This window comes from Cyprinodon tularosa, unplaced genomic scaffold (genome assembly GCF_016077235.1).
Source record: "Cyprinodon tularosa strain WSP-4 unplaced genomic scaffold, ASM1607723v1 ctg212, whole genome shotgun sequence".
Classification (NCBI taxonomy): Eukaryota; Metazoa; Chordata; class Actinopteri; order Cyprinodontiformes; family Cyprinodontidae; genus Cyprinodon; species Cyprinodon tularosa.
The window spans coordinates 301,545-322,958 of record NW_024038786.1 but is presented as its reverse complement, the minus strand read 5'-3'; the positions used below and the strand labels follow the sequence as shown (position 1 = coordinate 322,958).

At 36.9% G+C, this 21,414-nt stretch overlaps 2 protein-coding genes across 2 annotated transcripts in view; one reads left to right on the top strand and one right to left on the bottom strand.

The window, feature by feature from the left end:
• The window catches only part of LOC119783884 (coiled-coil domain-containing protein 148-like), a 53,479-nt gene extending 51,658 nt beyond the window's left edge, over positions 1–1,821 (bottom strand). The window contains exon 1 of the mRNA XM_038285607.1: positions 1,134–1,821. The gene's annotated coding sequence lies outside the window, so the exon portion shown is untranslated. The remainder of the gene's footprint in view (positions 1–1,133) is intronic.
• LOC119783883 (plakophilin-4-like) overlaps positions 1,326–21,414 on the top strand; it is a 111,227-nt gene continuing 91,138 nt past the window's right edge. The window contains exon 1 of the mRNA XM_038285604.1: positions 1,326–1,497. The gene's annotated coding sequence lies outside the window, so the exon portion shown is untranslated. The remainder of the gene's footprint in view (positions 1,498–21,414) is intronic.

Genomic DNA, 21,414 nt, shown 5'->3' with positions numbered 1-21,414 from the left:
GTCTATCCAAGTGAGTGCAGAGGCATTTTTTTTCCCGGTTCGTTCGAAACACGCCCCATAATCACAGCTCTATGGAGCAGTATCAGACTCATATTCTGACTAGAATTGAGTAGGACTACGTCAGGCTAGCGTCAGTCAGGGTCGCTGCTGCAAGCCACTTTTAGATACAGCAGTAAACCTGTGGTAAGTAGGGTGGCAGGAAAGAAGGAAAAGACGATGAGAAAAACAAAGCAGAGAAAGTGTGGAGTGCTGGAAGAACTGCGGTGAACTTGTGACACAAAGATGACCCTGCACATTTTGAGTATGTTTGGCTCACCTTACTGCTGTTTAGCAAGATTCTCCCCCATGAACATAACCAAAAAATAAATATGGATCCAGACTCACAAATGAGCACCTTGATATGTGCTTGAGAATGGCTTTGTCGCCATTCAAGCCCAGGTTTAAAGCTTTGCAGGGCAGCCTAAAGCCCACTGCTCTCAATTAGCCATCAAAAAAAAAAAAAAAACAATTTCAGTTCCGCTGTTTTGTAAAGTATGTGAATCAGGGAATTGTCTATATACCAAACTGGACTATTGTTGTTCTCTACTTCAAAAGAATTTTCTTTTAATATTATTTTTTATTATTTAAAAAATTCAATGTATAACATGCATGCATAAAAACCTGCTTTTCATTTCAGTGTAAAATTCAGTTGAAAGTAATGGATTATAATTAAAAATGTCTCCGGACCTTTTCTGATTGAGGATTTTCTTTATTCGGACCCCGCTGATTTTTAACTGGTTACCACTGGTATAACCCATGATCCCATCAACTGTGTTAATGAATGTATAGGTGACTGTGCACATTATGGAAGATAATAAGATAGTTATCACCCAGGACACAATACTGCACCAATAAATACTTCCATCTGCAAACAAAATAAAAATTAATTTTAATATCTGAGCATTTGAACTGCATGGATGATAAACGAATTAGGTTAGATTTCTACACCAGGATAAACAATATATTTAAAATCAGTAAATACTTTGACCATACCATAAAAATTAGCAAATAAGCCTCTGAATCTTTAAAATTAGAGAAACCGAATCTACTAAGTTGAATAAGTTGCCTTTAGAGCTCTTAAAAGTTCAACTCACCACCTTTTCCTCTCTTTACAGTGTATAGGTTGACAAACCGCTGTAACCACGGTAACTATCATCTGTTTCCTTATTGGTCGTTTCAAGCGTCTGAACCTCCTCCGAAACGCCCCCTCGCCTTGTTATAACCAATCAGGAGTGCGCTCCGGCTCATGCATTCCCGCTGACGTCATGCCCGCTCGCTGTGCTTGGGACCGCTGCTGGAAGCTGGGAAGGGGTTGTCTCTTCTTCCCCTCGAGTATGGACACGAGTTCCGTCCTTCCACATGCATGGGAGTAAGAAACCGGACTTTACAGATGAAGTTACGCGTCTCCACGTAGGTCTGAGCCACAGCTCATCCCGGCGCAGACACCGTCCTCACAAGGTATGCTGATTGTTCTCTTTTCGGTCTGTTTTCTGTGGCATTGCGAAGTGCGGAGTAATTTTTTTAGGAGGGGAGAGAGCATCTCTGCTGCGCGGAGAACAAGCAGGACGAAAGTGGCAACTCTGAAAGTCTTGGAGACTTTCAAAGGGGAGCGCTTTATGTGCGTGGAAAAAGACAAGATAAGCTCTTTCAAAGCGTCTTTCCAGCAGGAATCAATCCAATTCTCCGTTAATCCTCTTCTTTGGATCAGTTTCTCGCAGACAGCGCGCACCTTTCATGGAAGACTCTCCACGGTGTTTCCTCAACGTCCTTTTCCCCCCGTTGCTGCAAACACATAACCAAATAGTACAAAAAAGGGAAAAAAACTGTTCCTTTTCCACTATTTAACCCACGTTAAATAATGAGCATGCTCCTATAACCTTGCTTGGGGACAAAAAATAAATAAAAATCAGGTGAGTTTTAAGAGTGTGGGAATCTTTGGAATGCGAGTTTTTTCCCTCCTGCCCCCACTAGATTGACTTCACCTTTTTAGCTCCCACGTTTTACTCCCTACATCCAAACTACGCCATATTTAATTACCCTAATCTGCATTTTTTTAAACCCAGGGGCGTTTCTTCAAGCTTCCGTTGCTGTGCGTTATGCAGAAGCCAAACCTTTCTGTTTCCACCGTGATTGCTTGAGTAAAACAAAAAGTCTAATTACCTATCATAATGTATAGGATAATTGGGTAATTGTCTAAAATCTCATGCAGATTACCCAAGGGTTACTGTCACATCCTTTCCTTTTTGTCACATTTGTATATAGTTAGCATGCTGCAACATTTTAAGATTGTTGCATGCAAAAAACTCTATGCATTAGAATAGAAAATCCCTTTATTGTCCCAATATGGGGAAATTCTGGTGTTTACAGCAGCAAAAAGATTACAGAAAATATTGTCACACAAATGTGGACCTTATAAAAGTGTATAAGAATAACATACTGGTGACGAGTTAAATTATAAAGAATAAAATACTGTACTGTAAAGTGTTTTAACAATATAAAACTGTGCACTGGAGAATAAAATTGTTAATGTGCAGCTATAGACATTGTTACAGTAATGGATATTTGGAAAAAAGCAGCAACATCAGAGATGTGCAAAATGACAGCAGCATGTTATTTAACTGACTAAGATAGAAACTGTGCAAAATCAGCATGAATGTAACAACCTATTGAGGTTGTTGAAAAAGTGGTGGTTATAATGTCTTAGAACTGCTGGGAAGAAGGATCTGTGATGACGCTCCATGGTGCATTTAGGGGCTGCAGTGTGTCACTGAAGGATCTCTACAGTTCTGTAACTTCATGCATGGGGTGGGAAATAATAACAGCTTTTATCCCAATATCAATATGTACCAAATGGAAAATAAATACTTTGAAAAGTTTGTTAGTCAGCTATTGAAAGTGTAACACATTAAAGCTCTTCTTTAGACTAATGGCTACTATCCACCTTCATCCCCATCGCTGATATGGAGCATAGTGACCAACATTAGTAGGGACAGGAGAAATATCATTTTCCAAATTTGCCAGTAGTTGTTTATGTGGCCTAAAAGGTTGAGGTTGTTCTATGTATCTGTCTTAAACAAAAGGGAATTATGCTTGTAATTTATGGAATAAAGAATCCTTTTATTTTCTCTGTCACGCTTATCCCAAGCGGGGTCGTGAGGGGTGCTGGTGCCTATCTCCAGCTATCTACGGGCGAGAGGCGGGGTTCACCCTGGACAGGTAGCCAGTCTGTCAACCCAGAGATGAACAGGACAAACAACCATTCACATACACACTCCCACCTAAGGAGAATTTAGAGAAGCCAATTAACCTTACAGTCATGTTTTTGGACTGTGGGAGGAAGCCGGAGTACCCGGAGAGAACCCTCACATGCACAGAGAGAACATGCAAACTCCATGCAGAAAGACCCTGCGCCGGGAACTGAACCCGGAACCTTCTTGCTGCAAGGAGGCAGTGGTTCCTGCATACACATGTTCGCCGTATCATTAGATGATTTAGCAGGGGCCTTGAGATCACTTTAAGCGTATACATTGATATTCTGTTGTTAATGTTATTTTTGTTTTGTTAATAAAGTCTTCTTTTTTTGTTTAAATTGGATTTTTTTGTAACATTGGTTAGCATTGTGGGATTTGTGTCATGTAAAAGGAGGAAATAGAAGCAATGTCCAATCAATCAGTATCTGGAATCGGTTAAACCGATTTGGCATCAGCCCAAAACAAAAAGATTTTATCGATGGATGTCTAAATCTAACCCGCCGAGGTCTGCCAACACTCCGTTTTAGTGAAAATAAATATGTAATAGGCATATATCTGAAAAAGTAGAGGCATTCATTCAGCCCGCTTACCAGCAGCAACAGGTGGGGGTGGGGTAAAAAAAGAGCTATATTACAGTTAGGGCTCATTGAAAGGACTTTAAACTCCAGGACTGCTATGATGGGATAGTTTTTGTATTTCAGCCTGTACACTTTTTGAAGATTCCTAAACATTCCATAACTCCTCATTTGAACAGAGAGTTATTATTACATGTATATAAAGTTTTTTTAATATTAATTTGTAATTAAGTGAACAAAAGGATTGATTAGGTCGCTATGAAATGTATACTATACAGGCGTACTTGAACAAAATGGCAATGTAACTTTTTCTTCCTCTATTTACATGAAAAACATGAAACATTCATTACAAATGTTACACAAGTCTAATTTAAAAGAAAAAAAATAATATTTATTATAAAACCAAACAAAACATTGACAGCAGATAGAAAATGGAGGAAGCAGGAATGCACCTGATTCACTTGATCTCAAGGCATGGCTGCTGAATGCACTAGTGAATTAGTGAACACGTGCATTTCCCAGCCGATACCAATAGAAGAAAAGAATACGATTATGGGGGAAACCAGCTGTTAGATGGATCAGTCTATCTCTTAATAGGACCTGTGCCTAAATCCTGGTGACGGTTGGTCTAAGATTGTTTTGACATTTGCTGTTAATGGAAAATATTCTTTTAAAAAAGTGAATCAATTGAAGAAATGACACTCACTGATTTAATGAGCATTCCAGAAATAAATGAATAAACCATGCTAGTATGATTGGGGCTGAGTGCAGTAACTTTGCAGTCATTAGATATGCTTTATTTGCATAAAAGCAGTCAGAAAGGAAAACAAAAATGCCATTTTTATAATTACCATAACTATTCATATACAAATGTTTACTTATTTTGAGCTTCAGCTGATTTTTCCTCTGCTTCATGCTCTCGGCGTCTCTCTCTTATTGTCCACCACTCAGTTGAAGGTCTCTAATTTTCCCACCTGCTCTTGATGAGCTTCTCTTCTTATTAACATTATGGGTTTAGTCAAAAAGAAGATCTCACAGCTGTTGGTAGGCAGAGATGGGAAGTAACGAAGTACAAATACTTTGTTACTGTACTCAAGTAGATTTTTCTGATATTTTTACTTTACTTTACTACTTATTTTTATGGCGACTTTTTACTTCTACTCCTTACATTTTTACACAAATATCTGTACTTTCTACTCCTTACATTTTAAAAAATTGGCTCGTTACTTTAGTTTTGAATCATTTCAATGGAGTTACCGTTATTATTTTTCACGTCATCAATACCAAATTCAATCTAATTGGATGGGAATCTACGTTGCATTTGACGCACCACTACAAGATGAATCGACAGATTCGGCGGTATTTATTCTCGGCAAATCATTGCAGCTTGGTGTCGGTGGCGTTAGCATAGTAGCATGGCATAAAAAAGTGGTTTCTACTTTTACTTTTATACTTTAAGTAAATTTACAAGCCTGTACTTTATTACTTTTACTTGAGTAAAGAAGTTTAATCAGTACTTCCACTTTTACCAGAGTATTTTTTAACACAAGTATCTGTACTTTTACTCAAGTACGGAAAGTGAGTACTTTTGCCATCTCTGTTGGTAGGAGAGAAGTGAAAAGTATAAGCTCAATAGAAGATAAGCTTTTTTGCTGCCATCAAATGGCTTCCGTCAGCATATTTAAAAATGAATATATTTTTTATTGAAACAGCTATATCTAGTATACTAGATATAGCTAATCATTTTAGTAATGATTCTGGCTCCGTATCTCTTTCTGCAGAAGTGGACAGGTTACATGCATGCCTGGGCAATGAGGATCTGTGTAGGTGGGTTTTATGTGGAAGTCCAGATGCTTTGCTGCGTCTTGCAGTCATCCTTATTTTCTCTCACACCATTAGACCCAAGCACAGATTCCCAAATGAAACCCTCCCCTCGTGATTCACATTACTGCACAACTTACACACAACCTCACAGCTGACAACTATCAGGGGTGATTTTCTTTGGAAATGAGAGAAAGACAGAGTCAGGCTTTTCCACGTTCTGGTGTTGTTGTTTTGCAGTGTTTTTATTTTGATATTTAAACAGAAAGACTTAGTTTGGCCCAATAGATGTACATTATTCAATTTTTCTTGACAAAAGTTTAAATTTGTTTACAGAGCAATGCTGACTGCATTATTGACATGTTTCAAAAACTATTCTTTGTATGAAGTGCAATCCTATCTTGCAACAGAAAGAACCGAAACTGTACCAAAGGTTGCTGGTGTGACTATTTAAGCCAGACTTCATGGTGAGTTCATTTAAATGGAAGCTGACAAGAGCTGAATAGCTTGGTAGTCTTTGGCAAGTCCGTGCTCCTTATGCTATTTAACCCCCACCCCACCCTCAATCCCCGATTCTGGAAAAACATCAAGGCTTTATCCTTTGCCCCCACATTGCGTGTCAGATTTCCTTTTTTAAAGCTACAATCAAAAAGAGCCCCCCTCCCTGTATCCCCCCATTTTTTTGGAAAGGGAAAGTATTTTCACTCTCTGCCTCATAGCCTGTAAGCTTTGGAAACAAAATGGTGAGTTTCCATTGTGTCTTTGCTAAAGAGCTGGAGTATGAACCATTTTTTCTCACTTAGCCAGTCTGGAGAAATTCAATGCCTATCATGTACAATTCAGTCAGTTATGGACTGTACAAACTCCTTTAATTGATCTTTTGTTCTTAACAAATGTCAATAAATCTATTAAAATACCATGCAGCTAAAGTGTATTATGTTTCTGAATAAATAAGAACACATCAAAGTTCTTTTATTTTTTTAGTTAACCAATAAAACATATTTTAAAGATACATTACACAGTTATAACCAGTGAAATGTCATAATCGCAAGTGCATTTTTTGGTGGTATTTTGACCACCAGATTGACCTATAGGGTGGCCGCATGCCACTGTGCCCATGATGCATTCCCTTCTCTGGTGGCTATTTTAAAACATAGAGACTCTGTCACGTAAATTGTTTTATTACAGTGAATTTATTGAAAATCTACTGGTGTATTTTTCATTTATAAGTTACCCTAGAATATATGTCGCACCCCCGGCCAAAACATCTAAAAAAGTCCCATTTATAGTCCGAAAAATGCAGAAAATATTTGCTATATTATTTTTACTATAAGGGTTTGAAGTGAGAAAAAATTAAATGCATAAAGTTTCTTCTATAGGAGTTGATTTTTGTGGAAAACAGTGAAAAAAGATCAACGTTTCCATGGTAATGACAAACAAAAAATGTGAAAACATATAGGTTCTTTAAATGTAATTCTGTTTGGAAAATCCAACTCAGAAAGTCTTTGAAAAACCTCCTAAAGCTTCCAACACTGGCGCGTGTTATTATAGACTTTGGAGACCTTTAGTTGGTGCTTTATAATTTATAGCAATGATTAGAAGCCATTATAGAGGGTCCAAAGAGCCACTTGTTATCCAGAGCTGCAGGTTGCAGACACCTGATTTAGAGTATTACTTAAAGAGAACAAAAATATATTTTTGAAATGCAGAAATGTCAGCCTGCTATAAAGAGCATTAATGTACAATATGCCTTCAATACTCTGTCGGATTTCCTTTTACATTAATTATTGAGTCAATGTGGTGATTGGTCTTTGGCACGGCTGAGGTTATAAGGAAAACCATGTTGATTTAAAGGTACACTATGCAACCGGTGTTGATTTTCCAGGGAGGCTCCCCCCAGAGGGCGAAAGTAAAAGTGCACTGTCGTAAATATGCACAGCTGTTCTCCTGGTTTCTCCGTCAAGCCAGGCGCGGTTGTTTTGACAACACAGTGAAAGTATGAACATGCACACAGAGAGAGAGAGAAACCATTCCAATGTTACTTACAATCGCATCAGCAGAAACGCGAGGTCCGCGTCAGCCTTGCAGCCTTCTTTTTATTTTAGCTCTCGCCATTCGGAAAAAGCTTGCCCGATGTTCACCCGTGTAAGACTCCTCTCTCTGTCTGGAGCCCTTTTCCTCTTTCTTGCCTGCTCCGACATGGGCTTTCGCTGTTTTCACGCTGGTTCCGCCATGATAACTGCACAAAGATCGCCACTGTGCTAGCAACGAGCATGCTTTTAACTGGGGGCGTGTAGCAGTTCTCGCCATAAAGCAAGACCGACTCTCGCGAGACTTCTGAGCGTGTGAGGTGCGGGTCGAGGGCTCCTGCAATTGCAAGTGCGGTATTTCCCCCACAGACCACCAGGGCGGCCGAAAATACCTTTGTTCAACCTGAAATGACTCATTTAATCATCCAAAACGTTATGGAACACATTAATTAACTGAAAAATGTTGCATAGTGTGCCTTTAATCACAATATTGTTTGGTATTTTGACCCATATCTTCATTTTAACAATACAGCATAAATTCCCTCTGATAATTTAGGTTAAACAAGTTTACTTGTCTAAATGCACAGTGGATCTATGGTCACTGAATTAGCTATTGGTACATTTGGGAGGGTGGGCAAGTACAAAATCCTGTGGGAATTGAAATCAGCTTCTACATAAAATTTGTAAGCAGAGAGAAGCATGAAGTGCTGCAATATGTCTTGTTAGATATCTACACTGAGTTTTGACTTGATACAATACAGTAGATTAACTCCAGCTGATAACATGGCTCCCCAAAATATCAATGGCTGTGTAGACTTTACACCTTGGACCCCAAGTAGCTTAGATTCTGAATATCTGTGTAGAGTGATGCTGAAAGCACTCACTTGGACTGTAGTATTTGATTAGAGATCAACCGATAATTGTTTTTAAGGACCAATAGCGGTTATTTTGACATCAGTCTAATCAGTCCCTGATATGGGATGTCATTTGATTTTTCCTCGAGGGGGCTGATTCTTGGAGGTCATATTTGTTTTATTTCCTACATTTATATGATAGAAATCCCTCAATGCTAACAAATGCACAAAAACAAAAAAGTTTTTATTAAACAATGATAGTAAATGGAGGGGATGTAAATGGATGCATTATCTAAAGACATGGCTGCTGAATGCACCAGAGAATCAGCGAACATGTGCACGCATCACCTGATGCTATCTCTAGTGCTGATGGATCACCTCCAAACTCTTGGACGAGTTTTGGTTCCTCTATAGGCTTTGACCTTAATTATTATTATCTAAACAGTTTTTCCTTCCACTTAACTTTCAGTATATATGCATCTTTAGCTAGCTTCTTTAGCAATAACTTTTCAAGTCTTACCCTCTTATTAGTGTCATTGATTGTCTGCTGAAGAGCTGTTAAGTCAGAGGCCTTCCTTTGCAATTGTATAAGCAATAACATGACCTTAAAGAGGCATTACAAAGGTTTCTTATAATACTGCCACCTGTGGCCAAACACAGAACTGCAACTCTTTTGCTTATTCTCGTAGCTTGCTCTTGTACTTAACAATTTTTTAAAATATTTTTCTACTTCTTCACCTTACATGGAGTTGCCATTGGTGTCTGAGATGAGCTGGATGCTGTTCGCTTCTGACTATCCAAAAAAATCCATCCTGAATATATTCAATTGCTTGCAAGGTTGGGCCCATTCAACATGTACGCTTGATGTCACATCTGCCACACGTGCAGGAACTTCCGACCCAAAGTAAATTCAGGAAAATAGGCTTCAGGCTTATAGATGCATTGGCGCTGGTCAAATAAAAAGGCTATCTTAAAGACATTTTTCAGTACAAACTTACATAATGTCTCTAAATGTAACATTTCAGAATTTAACCAGTGTTTAGGTTTTCAAGATCTTACAGCGATGAACATAATTAATAGAAATTGATGCCAACCTCTGAGATTGACTTGCCAAATTAAACTGACTTTTCAAAAATTTTCTAATTTATTAAGATTAACACATATACTGACAATCAGAAATCATAAAAAAAAACCAGCATAACAGAAACTGCATGATAAAAGTTTGAAAGTATACAGAATAATGGAGATAAATCTGACTTATGTTTGTGTGCATTCATCTTGTCTAAGAAGTTGTCTGAGCAACTTTGGTAATATAGCTTTTGTGGCTTGAAGATGACTGATCACAGAACAGTAAAGCAATCAACCCTGTGAACACGTACGTTCATCATAAGTCAAATAAATCATTTTGTCATGGAACCCTGCAAACATAGGTTCTTTCCATTCCACATTATGGTTTGGTTTAAAAGCATTCATCTTGTCTCCACTGTGCAAAAACCACATGTAGTAAAGTGGGGGAATTTCCATAGTTATATCTGTCTGCCATAATGTGAAAAAATGTCTCTCCTAAATGCTTAAAAAATATAATTCAGATTTAGAAATGTGCCATTAAAACTATTCAAACTAATTAACATTGCATTTTTAGAATTTCCATTGATTGTATCTCCAAAAAAAAATACCAACTTCACTTCAATTAATTGAACAGTCATAAATCACCAATGTGTCCCAGGTAGTCCTGTTTTGGCATGTGGATAAGCCTTGACATGCTTGGCTGCTAGCAAATTGTTGATCTAAGTGGATATATAGATGGGAAGAGTCCCAGATTTTATGCACTGGTTGAATTCCTGATAGCTAAAGATAATACAGAGCACAGAGCATGTCAGCGTTTTTAGAGATTAGAAGCACAATGGAATTTTGTCCAGTAAAAGAGCCCCCCATTGATTTGACATGCTGAGTCTGAGACATGGACATTTGTCTCTGTTGATGTGAACAGAGGCAGTGGAAGGACAGAGTTTCTTCAGTGCACGTAGGGCAGACGGCTTACTGTTTAAGCAATCCTTTGGGTATTTAAGCCCTTGAGTTACCTCAGCAGGGGATAGTGCCCACCTTGATGAATATACCAAGTTCTTCTCACACTATCTCAACAGGAAAAGTAGACACTGAGCTGGGAAGGAAAGCAGACTTGGAGGACTCTAACATTTGTCTTGGGAAAACCACAATAGAAACTTTTTTTAGTTTGGGGAAAAATCCTATTGCTTTATTATGTTTATCTGCACAATGTAACAAACAACTAATGAATATTTGCAGTTGTAAAGTTTGAAAATATCACACCTTTTTTTAGGACTCCAAGACTAAACTTCTTTGATATGTCTTATCAAGAATTTAAAGCCTCATTTACAGTCGTGGCTTCTGTGAAATGGATGGACCAGCATTGTGTTTTTTCTTTTAATTGCAGAAAGCAATCATTTCATTTTGTAAAATTGTTCCTAGAAAGAGCCCTGTGGATTTAAGAAGCAATTTCACCGAAAGATACTCAACGGAAATTAAACAAGTATATCTACACAGTTAGCAGGTCTAAAAACAAACTTTTAGTACATGTGTACTGTCTCTATTCTTTGCTCTGCTCCACCCTTTCTACTCCTTACTTTTAAGCATTTCGCTAACTTAGTTCGCAACTATAAAAACAAGATATATAAATCTTATTTTACTGAAAAAACAGTTAGCATTGCCATTGAAGGAATTAAGATGGTTTTAAAAAAGTATCAGTATCAGATCATATTGGCCACATTCAAAGTCTGTTGATAGAAATAATCCTCTTATGTTGAAAGTTTATTTAAACCATTGCTTGATCAAAAAATTGGTCAGTTGTTCTTATACCCACTGACTGTTTACTCTTTTAGTAATCTTACTTGATCAAACCATTTCTAATATTCCTGTGCAAACAAGTAATAAAAGTATTCCAAAAAACTTAAAAAATACAATCCATTGGACTTTGCTTCCAAGTTTGAGATTGTTTCGCTTCTTCTTATAGGGTGGACCAAAAACAAAGCCTTGTTTATGCTTAGAAAACATGCAAATTGAACCGTACGAATGGGTTCGCCCCTCAGGAATGGGCAGTCGTTTGGGTTCTTTGTTAGCCTGTAATACCCGATACCTGTCTATGTCTCTGAAAGGGGGTCATTAGAGGGAATTAATTTCCACAGCTGTTACGCTGATTGAAAATCAACATAACGGCTTAATTGCTGCATTATTTTGATAAGTGACAGTGTAATGGCTTGTTATGTCAAAATGCCTTGGGGAGAGTCCTGTATTGGTCATGTTACATGTTTTTTTTTGTTAAATTAGTATAATACTTAACATTATATTTCTTTTTTAGTATCAGAGATTTATGATACCCCTAGTCAGAACAAAATGCCTGGACCCCCAAGGTGTCATTCAAGTGATGCCACAACTCTTAAGTACATTTACACAACTAAAATCTCAATAATATGCAGGACTTATGTATCTCATCTGTTTGCATAACAGATTCACTTTTAAATGTCAAGGTACTTAAATGACTGCAACAAAGTCTAATTATGCCAGAAAAGTGGATCTCTTGACTTTAAATATGAGCAAATGAATTAATTTCAAGCATATGGCATTTAAAGTGACATTTAATACATTGCTTAGCTTTACATTCTGCAGTGATGTTTAGTTATAGATGTGGGTTGACGTATGTTAAGGCTTGTACTGTAACTGTTGCCTCGTCTTCACTAATACAATTTGTGTAATTGATCATTAACTGTGCCATTTTAAGCCATTTATGAAAGAAATGGGATTTAATAACTCTCATATGTAACAGAAATTATGGTCCGAAAATGTCCGAGTAGCCAAGAGTCAGTAGACGTGTTTGCATCGTTTTTTATTTGCATTTAAAAATATAACATTAAAAGAGCTTGACAGAAACAGCAGAATTCAAATCAACTCATACAATTTTGCTTGTTGAATAAGTTCTTATTCAGCAATACTTTTATTCACTTAAATCATTAGCTGATCCACTTCTCTCAACATCTCCAAATGGCATGTACCACAACTAATACTAGCCGACACGATAAAGTAACAACAACTTATTTGATTGTAACAGATTCATTAAACCCTCACTCAATCCTTGAATTGGTCCACTCTAGTTTGCTACCTCTCCTTCCTGTTTATTAAAGCCAAGTGTAACCAGGGTCCAAAATAACCTTTTTCGACTCACTGGCCAAGTGGACTGGAAGAGAAGATTATTTACCGGCCAGGAAAATAATAATAATTTGCTATTATATTTTTTTAAGGAACATATTATTTCACTTAGGCATTATGTTAAATCCAAAAAACGTTACAGCAAAAGGCGGTCTAGTTTTATTAAATGTAGTTGTGATTTCTTTACATTTCATTCAAAAATGCAAAATACTTTATTTGATCAAGTGGCCATAAATAAAATGGCAAAATATATTTTATTGTCCATTAATAAAAGCATAGCTTTTCTTCCCTATGGCATGGGCAACGCATAACAATAATTAAATTTTTGTGCATTTGTGTTGATGTAGCCATCAGCAATACGAACAGTGGCTCTGGCATGGGTCGTTTCGACTTAGCCTGAGACAAGGACATCTAGCGAATTTGGACTTTACTGTTTGTGTTTAAGGATAATCTCCTTAGTTTTATAGATTGACAGTCAATGAAATAGTGTCAACTTTCTTCTACGTATTTGCTGCACATTGAGCAGCTGATTAGCATCATCGTCATAAATAATCCAGTCTCTTTTGAAACACATTCTTTGTCATCATTAGCATGTGCTGGAGTTGTTGTTTAATGACGGGAATTTGGGGTTGTGCTCTTTGTACGCACATCTATCGTCATGCGAGGAACAGACAGAAGAGAACAAAAGAGACGAAGGGGAAACTTACCAAAATAAAAGCTTAAAGGATGTGACTGAAGTGCAGTTGTGGTCCAAGTGTCTACTCGCCTTGTGACGAATGGTGCTCTGGCAAATGAAAATTAAGTTCCAAGTGTTAAATTTAAACCCTAAATTTACCACTAGTCTATGTTGACATTGTCCTTATCATTGCAGGGTTAATAATTAGGGTTTGGTATCCTTTGAATAATTACAATTCCTCATTTAATTCCGGTTCCTATGAATTCTTGATTGCAATCTTTTTAGGAATAAGGATCATAAAAGTTTATGTTTATAAATGAGCTGGTTAAACACAGTTCTTTCTGGATGAAATAGCTTGAACTTCTTAATGAATTTTAATTCCTTGAACTTTTAACATTGCGTAAACATGGCTTTGTATTAGAACAACAAATGAAAGAGTGAATTGGGCTCAAACCATAATAAAACAGATACCAAGAGCATATGTGGAATAAATTCACCTCAACTTTCATTCAAAATATGAGTTTACTCAAACGAAAATCTTTCATCTTCAAGTATAACTTATATAATTTAAGAATTTTTGACTATACATGTGAAACTTAACTAAACTAAGCTACACAATGTACACGAAGAAGAAGATTACAATTTTACAAACCATAATCAATAAAATGAAGCCATGAAATCACAGTTCTGCATGGATTTTAGTTTGAGAATCAACGTTTATCTTGAAATTTTGGATTGTGGTCAAATGAGCTTTTAACCAATTTAGAGCAATTGGAATTTGTTCAAACCAATTCACAATGCAAGACATAATAAATGAAACATCATTTGGCTAAAAACTATTTCATCAAAATATTTAGCTGGTAGCTCTTTCCCTTCCGTGCCAGCTCTCCAACTGCTGCTGATCTCCATTTGGAAAAGGCTAAGTTGCAGTATTCAACAGCTTAGCATGTCAGGCTACAAGGTAGTTCTTAGGTCAACACCCCCAGTCTCTTCAGGCATCCGAAAGTTCCCTGTAACCCAGAGAAAAATATCTTTGTTTTGCAGCAAATTGGTTCTGAAGTCAGCCACCAGGTCCATTTAGCCTCTGATAAGTGAGCAAATTCTGGTTGTTGTGGCCTTCCACAATGGCGCATGTCTGATGTGGCTGGCCCAAGATCAGCTCCAAAAGGAACTTACTTTAAGGCCCCGTCCACACGAAGTCAAAACGAACATGAAACGCTAATATTTTCCAGAACGTTTGTCGTAAAGACAGAGGCGTAAAATAAATGTGATCGACCACACGAATGCATGTAAACGCTGCAAAATGTATGCCAGGCCTGTAAGTGGCGCTGTGTTGCCAAAGCAAAAATAGGCTAAAACAGGCAACGAAATGTTGGGCATGCGCAGTAATATTTAAACAACAACCAAACCGGAAAACCGGAAAATGGCCCTGCGGGTCCATTTTTGTGGTTCAGTCAAATTGAGGTGATGAACTATGTCGTCTATATTGCTCTGTTCTTCCTGGAGATATTCCAGAAGAAGAAGATTCTGTTGTAAGCCCGACAGCAGGGTGAGTAGCATGAGCAGCAACCATTCAACACAGTACGGCGCCATTGTTGTTGTGATACTGTGTCGCGCATGCGTGTTTAGAGGCGACGCTATGACGCATGCGTGTAAGAAAAAAAATGCGGTTAGAGCTTAAAGATGGAAACTCTGAAGGCTTAATAAAAAAAAGATTGTTTACAGAAACGCCGGCTTCGTATGGATGAGAGGCTGATTTGGTGAAAAATTTGGCCAGGGTTTGACTTAAGTAGATTGCTTTCTCCTCAAGCACTGTGGGGGGTAGGGTCACATGCCCCTGTAGGAGTGTCTTGTGAGGCAGTAATTGGATAGTGGCGATGCAGTCAACTGCAGAGCAAAAATGCATCCTCCTACCCTAATAATCATTGTTAATATCATCACAGACATTGGACCCCAATGTCTAAGATTAACATAAATGAAGTTGAGCCATTAATATTGCTATGACTGCTGGGGAGAACAGCAGCAGTCAAAGACAAGGCTCTCATCCTGAGTCTGGCAGTGTTTAACATGTTGGCGGTGAGCTGTCCTTTGCATTATAAATTCCTATTGCAAGAGTTGCCCATTGCCCACTGGTCAAGGCATTATGCCACACGTTCGAATTCAGCTGCCCAAACAGATGGTTGCACACACCTTCTTCGCAGGTATTTGGTGGCTTTTTCTGGTTAGTTTGCTCCAATGTAGGGAAACAAACCTAATTCACATTTTCTTTTTTAAGCTTTTTTAAGGTTAAGTTTTAAAAGTAGCTTCAAAATGTGCATGACATTTGGATGGAAGCACAGCTAGTAAAAGCATTTTCATTTTTATTTCATGAGATATGTGCCATTAAATTGTCTAAATTTGTTCTGATGTTTTAATTCAAAAACAGCTTAGAATATTCATTTCTATCCCAGGCAAAACCTGAATAGCTTATTCTGTGATGTTTTTTTTATTCATGGATATGCTGATTTGACAATGGTTCTTTTTGAAATAATTTTGAATATATTTCAATGCATACATCTAACTTATTATGTTAGGTAATGTATTTAATTCTGTTTATCTGATTTCTCATTTTGGGTAGGATAATCTCGTGTGCCTTACATAGGGTTTTTAAATCTTTGCATAATTTTTGGTAACTTTTCCACTTTTAATCATTTTAGTTGTTTTAGCAACACATCAGACTTTTAAGGGATCATGCAAATTTTTAGAATAATTCTAATAAATAAAGTACTTATGAAAAACTGCATATTTCTGATAATAGAGTTGAAATATTAGGCAATTCTGTAGCTTGGTTACTGAAATAGCAGACTCTTATCTGTTCTTTAGCTCTTCATGTTCTTAGTCAGTGATTTAAGGTCAGGTCGCTACATGAAAAGTTTTAGGGATCTGCATGATTAACAATGCAAAGTACAAGCATGAATGCGCAAAAGAATACTTCATAAGAATTTGAGTTCTTTCACTGAGGTTAAGTAACTGAAATTTCAGACATCTACAAGAGCAGTATTAATTAAAAAAAAGCATGATTATATGACATTTGGGCCTATGCCTTGTCACCAAGCATCACATTTTAATAATGCAGCTCCAAAACAATTTAATTGGGTGTAATTAAGTATTGGCAAACTTGACCTTATGTTATAAAATGTTTATTCTGAAATTATGGAAACAGTATAATCATCTTCCTACACATGCATGCTTAAAAGAACATCTGTCTCAGTTTTCTTGCTTGTTTTGTTTTCTCAATCAGATGAACATTAATAGCAGTGCAAAACTTCACCCTTAAATTATACAGGTCATTTATTAGACGTCAAACATTTTATTTGTTCTGTACCAGATACTATGAATAACCATTAAATTAAGAAAAACACACATCAAGATCAACATGTTTTGTTGTTCAGTTTAATGAAATGCCACAGGGACCAGGAGTTCTCCCTCCTTGTTTTCCATGTTTGCTACAGTTCAGAAGTGCATGGCTCTTGACGAAAGAATTCAGTCTCATAATCCTGACCATTTATCACCATTGTCTTAAATAGCTTTCTCAGTATACTAAACAACTCTTTCACAACACTTTAAGTCATAAGAATGTACAGATGTCTGTTTATTGCCATGAATGAAGAGATATTTGTTTGCTATGAAAGACATTTTTAACAAGATTCCCCCAAAATATCTCAAAGCTTTGTTATAAAGACTTTTCTGATATAAGTTTGAATTAAAGTAACAACATACCCATTCAAAACTTTGTTTTGTTTACTTTTCAGTAAACCATTGGTTTCTGTAAAGCTGGATTTGAGACCAGCTTTACAGTTCATAAACACACTAAACATTACATTAAACCAACACATTAAACAAACCTAGACTTTTCTTGGCTTTGGTGGTTTTAAAGCAATATTTTTTAAATAAACCCACAATGAAACCAATCATTTTGGTTATCAGGGTTTTTTTTATATCTGTTTGGTGTATTCAAATAAATGGGAAACTAATTTTACCAGCTAGTTTATTGACAAAAAAACAAACAAACAAGCAAGTTCAAGTGAATGTTAAGTGCATAGCGGAACTGAGGGAACAAAACAAAATTATTATTTATGCTCCCATTATAACTACTGCAATTATAATTAGATTCTGTGGGAAACACTGAATATTTAGAGTGGCCATATCTCTAAATTGCTCTTAGTGTAATATTTTATTTTTATGGTCTTAAAACAATAGTGATGATTTTTTTTCTGCACTATGGCAAAGAAAGCATCATTTAGAACTGTAAATTTTACTTTCATTTAGAAAGATGAATGAGAACTCGCATATTTTATTAAATATCTACTATAGATATAAATCTACAAAAAGAAGATGAATAATTTTCTATAAACAGATGATGATTCTTAAGGAAAACCTGTTGCATAACAGCATGAAGTTTTCAATCTGATTACAGGAAGATATTTCGAAAAGATATTTAGAAAAACAAGATGCTACTTATATATTTAATGCTGATAAAAAAAAGATCAAATATATATATATATATATATATATATATATATATATATATATATATATATATTTTGATCTTTTTATCAGCACGAAAGCTCAGTTGGTAGGGAGTCCAACCCCTATGGTTCTGTTTCTTTATCTATTGGTGTCCTCTCACTGATTTCCCGCTGCTCCTTTTAAAGCTCCAGAATGCCGTCTCACCTAACCCAATGTTGTTTTGGTGACTCGTCCCCCAGTGCAGGAAAGTAAGGACCCGAACTGGGTCACTGATAAGATGGAAGTACAGCTCAAAGCGACCGTGGTATTCCCCAAACTGGTTCCATCTCTGGGAATCTGGTGAACCTAGGAACGCCGACAGCTTTGTTCAGTTTTTTGAAGTAAAAAACACGACCAGTCGCTTTGTAAATCCATGTCTGCCATGATGAGGTGAAACAAGCAACAGCCTGCCATGCAAGTTTGAAAGCCTCCATTAGATTCTTAAGAAACTCTGAAGAGGTTTTCTCCACTCCACACAATGTTGTTTCGAAATACAACTACTTTACTGCATGAACCCAAACAAATTGTGCTAATATGGCCTTATTGCTTTGTTTTACATTTTTCTGCTTCTTAAAGAGCAACATTGAGAGCAAACTAAGCTTAGATTATTTAGCTTGCTTTTCTTATCACAGTCAGGAAAAGTTCAGATCACAGTCTGAAGTAATCAGATGTAGGTATGCCTTGATACTAAGAAGTGGTCCATTCCTGAAGCAAAATGATACTGTGAGATTGCTTGCTGTGTGAATGAATAGACATCTTTCACCTGTTGAATAATTAACCATAAGGACATTTAGTATTCCTCTGTTTTCTTTGTATGCTTTTTATGATCCTTGTGTTCTGGTAAATATTTTGCAAAACTTCCAACCATGCATAGCTGCTTACTTACTTATTTTTGTGCATCAAATTGTTTCCTCTGCAGGAAATGTCTGACATGGAAAATTGAGTGCACAGGTTCAGTAAAACATGTCACACTGATTAAACATACATTTGCTGAACTGTTAAATTAGGTTGGATAATAATCAAGTCAGACAATTATCAGAATAATGTGTAACAACACAGTTGTAGCACAGCTGTTACAAAATTGTTTTCTCTTTCTTAATGACTTCTGCAAATGCAAAGCATCCAATCTAATACTATAATTCCCTATTAACGAGTCGTACTGCAACAGAGTCTGGGTTTGCATTATAACTATATGCAGAAATGCATCAGGGTATTACATGTATTTAACTAACAATGTGTGACAGGATGAAACATGCCTGCTTAGCTCAATATGTGATTCTATTTAAGGGATTTGCATGCAATCAGAATAATTCATGTCTCACTCTGTCACAACATATTGCTGCTTGTGCCATGGGGGAAACTGTCTTAAGTTGAGCCTCTCTGTACCCCATTAGGTGACCTACTGTTGTGAGGAAATTATGTTTGAGGTAAATCATCTCTGCCGGGATTTGTTTGCAGAAAGATCTTCTGCCACACATTGCAAACATAGATTGTTTGGAAGCGCTGTTAGTTTTCCAGCATCCTCTTTTGAATAAATACTTCCTGCCAATTAGTGCCACAAAGGAAACATTAATAAGTACAGTAGGACATTCTGATGCAGCTACAGTGTTGTAAAACTGTTTCTCCTTAACAGATGTCTTTAGTTTCATTTTTTTTACCCATTTTTTGGTCACACCCGAATATTTCAGATTATAAAAACAACCTTCAACACCAGGAAAACATCACCTTGATAACTACAAGCAGTTGTTATTTAACTATGACTTCATTTAATAAAGGAATAAAGGGTAAGGAATACAGAGTGATTAATTAAAAAGAGACACATAATATGCTGTTAGACACATAATTGATTGTCCAAAAATCAAAAACATTGTTTCTACCCGATCCGTCCTGTAAGCGCGATCTGTATCCTCAGCTCATTTGCGCATGCGCAAACAGATATACATCCGGGTCGACCTAAATTAAACATAAATCTAGTCTATTTGAGTTTTATATTTTTCTTTCGTGTTAAAGTTATGGTATGTGGTGCATAACCTAAAGAGAGAAACAACTAAAATGCAGATAAACATGGTTGCCAGACTACTCTGAGCATGTCTGATGATGATGTGAGACAAGCAATTTAACTAAAAAATGTAAAAAGCATCGAAATTGTCTCAGAAAAATTCATAAAACATTTTTAAAGATATGTATTTGCATTCTTAACAGAGTTAAGGATAGAAATAAGTAAATTTAGTAACATAATGACATTATATATGGAAACCCGGATGTATATCTGGATGCAAATGTGCAAATGTGGTACGGGTCGTGCTTGCGGGATGGATTGGGTAGTGACAAATGATCTTGACTACTCTTAAAAAAGTTACTGAACCAATCGCGATGGATGCAGTCTGTTGAGTGCAGCATCATGATGTTCTGGCGCTCCTTACTAACCCTGCTAGTTCGGAGAAAAATAGTAGCAAGGAAGAAGAGGCCATGGATGCATGAAGCCCTCAGGTCCATTGTGCAGCTTGGGGAGTTCAGTCTTGTGAAATAGCTCCATTTTCACAGCGACCATGCCGGGGTCTCTTCTCGGCTCTGTCTGGAACAGTCCCTGGATCTTCTGGGGAGAGTTGGACAAAGCATCTCAATACCTGCTTCTCTTTATTTCGTCAAAAGTTCAGCATGGTTGAACTTTGACTATAGCTTGCACAGGTGCTCCTTTGCGTTGTGCAATGCTCTCGCAGTGCATGCAGCATGGTGTGCATACCCTTGAAAGTAATGAGTTTTAGAGAACAGCGCTATCGCTGTCTGAAAGGCCCATTAGCTCTGAGACTTTGCGAGGGAACCCACCAGTCATCCACAATTTTGCCTAAAAACCGACATGATAATCCCAGGGAACTTTGGAACACTTTTTAATGAACTAGTGAAATAAAAGAGGAACTTTTTCAGATAGGTTGGTTGAAACCAATGGAGCCTTTCAGCACCAGAGCATTAATAAAACTGTGATGTCACTGTGGTGGTCTGGGGCCGTTTTTCTTTCTCGGAACTAGTTAGCTTGCCCTAATTGTTGGAACCGTGAGTTTTGCAGAAAACAAAGCAGAACTTATGAACTTTTAGTCACTTTAAACAGGACTATCCACAGGACTCCAGGAACCAACTAGCCTAAAAAGAAAAATTAAGGTTTTTAAATGGCAGTCAAGGTCTGAACTTTATTCAGATTTACACCTAATAATCAATTCTTCCACAAAATCCCCTGAAATGTCATAAAATTAAAATGATTTAGCTACTTAAAAATGTATAAACATTTTTTAATTGGACATTTCATTTAGGTTCCAATGAACTCATTGGCAGTTATTGGAAGCACTTCAAAGCTGCAGCCTGTGACAAATGACACGCCAGTTATTAATTTTAAAGGCCAATTACTCT